The following is a 2,638-nucleotide window of genomic DNA, read 5'->3' on the forward strand; positions in this document are numbered from 1 at the left end:
ATGGGTCAGCCACTTTGGAAAATGGTGTGGCAGTGTCTTAAAACGTCATCATCCACGTATACCATGATACAGCTCTTCCCCCGCCAACATTGATCTGAGAGACATCGATCTATGTCCACACAAAAACTTGTTCACGAATGCTCACAGCTGCTCTAGTCACAACAGCCAGACAGTGGAAACAATCCAAACGGCCATCAGGTGACGGGATAAACAAATTGTGTGTTCACACAACAGCAGAAAACTTAGCAATAAAAAGGAACAAACTATTGGACTCAGAATAACTACAGAGTGAAAGGATCATACACACTGGATGAATCCATTTATATACAATTCTAGGAAATGCAAACTTCTGTCTCCTGACAGAGGCTGATAGGTGGCTGCCTAGGGCTGGGCGGCAGGGAAGGGTCACCAGGAGCGAGAGGAAACTTTCGGAGGTCATGGATATGGCCATTCTCAATTGTGGTGACGGTTTCACAGATAGAACTTTCCAGGACTAGGCTTTAAACTACGTGCCGTTGATTTTATGTCAATTTTACCTCAGTATAGCTGTTTTTTCAAAATACAACGTGACTCTTTTAAGCAACATATTGTCGGGGGGGTGGTTTTCCATTTAATCCAGCCTGGCAATCATTGTTTAGTCATTGGCATTTTGATGTAATTGTCCATATGGTTGTGTGTGTATTTGTTGTGGTAAAATACACATGACATAGTATGTATCGTGTGAACCATTTGGGTCCGATTCAGTTGCGCTGGATACATTCACAGTGTTGCGTAACCATCACCACTAGCGAAACCCCCAAACTTTTTCATCATCTCCAACATAAACCCTGTGCCCACTAACCAGTGACGCCCCATTCTCCCTCCTGAGATGGCCGTGTTGTCCCATCTGCTCTTTGTTCCTTCCTTTTTCCTTTCTCACCTTCTTTCAGTGTCACTTGTGTCATCCTTCTTGGGTCCCCCTTGCCTTGGTGCTGCTGTCTTCACATTGGCGTGGTTTGACTTATGCTGTGTTTTCCTCGTAGAGTCCCCTTCTAACGCTCTGCATGCCTTCCCGCAGCTCTGGTCTTCCACCCTGGATCCCTCCTTCCCTCCCTTGCTTTCTTTCTCAGATGATTTCATTTCTTGACCGAAAATAAGGTCAAGAAAATAACCGGAGGATAACATCACCATAGGAGGCATTAACGAGCATGACCCATCCTCAGATGTTTTCTGACCTCGACTACTGCAAACCACCAAAACCCCTCTATGGATCCCATGGCCTAGACGTCAGTACTTTTGGAATAACACTTCATTTTTAAAATTTTTTTATAAATGTATTTCTTTTATTTATTTTTGGCCGCATTGGGTCATTGTTGCAGCGCGCGGGCTTTCTCTAGTTACAGCGAGCGGGGGCTACTCTTCATTGCGGTGCGCGGGCTTCTCGTTGTGGTGGCTTCTCTGGTTGCAGAGCACGGGCTCTAGGCGCACGGGCTTCAGTAGTTGTGGCTCGCGGGCTCTAGAGCGCAGGCTCAGTAGTTGTGGCGCGCGGGCTTAGTGGCTCCGCGGCCTGTGGGATCTTCCCGGACCAGGGCTCGAACCCGTGTCCCCGGCACTGGCAGGCGGATTCTTAACCACTGCGCCACCAGCAAAGTCCCGAGACCACACTCTGTTTATCCATTCTTCCATGGATGGAAATGTGGGTTGTTCCCACTTTGGGGCTGCTATGAAGAGTGCTGCTATGAACGTTTGTGTATAAGTTTTCCTGTGGCTGTGTTTCATTTCTCTGGTAACGTATGTGTAACATTTTGCTGCACCATTTTACAGCCACACCGGCAACCTGTGGTCCACGTTGCCAGCAGCGCCACGTGATCGTCTGTCCTTTCAGTGATAGCCGCCCTAGTAGGTGTGAAGTGTATTGAAGCTTGGGTTTCTACTTCCTTAGTGACTAATGACGTTTAACGTCCTTTCACGGGCAGGATCGTTTTCCTTCAGCCTGAAGAACTACCTGCAATATTTCTTACAGGACAGGTAGGCTGGCGTTGAGTTGCCCCAACGTTTGCCTGAAATGTATTTATTTTGCCTTCACCTTTAAAGGCTATTTTGCTCGGTATAGAACTCCAGGTTGGCAGTTTTTCTCTTTCAGCACTTTTAACTATATTATCCCATCACCTTTCATTATTTCCGTTGAAAAGCCATCATCAGTCTTATTGCAGTGCCTCCGCAGTCGATGTGTTGTTTCCCTCTAGGTGCTTTCAGTACTTCTTCTCTGTCTTGGATGTTCAACGGTCTGACTTTGTGACGTGCTTCGTGCCTAGCTGTCATTTTCTTGGTGTCTGTGTTGCTTAATGTTTGTAACCTCCTTGAACCTGGGGTTTGGTGTCTTTCTGTCACTTTTGGAAAATCCCCGGCCACCATCTCTTCAAATACATTGCTTCTGTCCTCTTTCCTCTGCTGCTTGAGAACCAGCCAGTGCACCCTCATCTCAAGGATTGTAGCCCCTCAAGTCAGGCCTCTGCTGCCTGCTTGTTCTCTGGTGCCTTCAAATGGTTCTTTAAAAATATACATTTTGTCCAGCTTCTCTAGCTGTTTGCAGTGACAGTTAGTCTGATATACTCTATCAGTCGTGGCCAGAATCAGAAGAAGTCGCCAGCACGTCTTA

This window comes from Lagenorhynchus albirostris, chromosome X (genome assembly GCF_949774975.1).
Source record: "Lagenorhynchus albirostris chromosome X, mLagAlb1.1, whole genome shotgun sequence".
Classification (NCBI taxonomy): Eukaryota; Metazoa; Chordata; class Mammalia; order Artiodactyla; family Delphinidae; genus Lagenorhynchus; species Lagenorhynchus albirostris.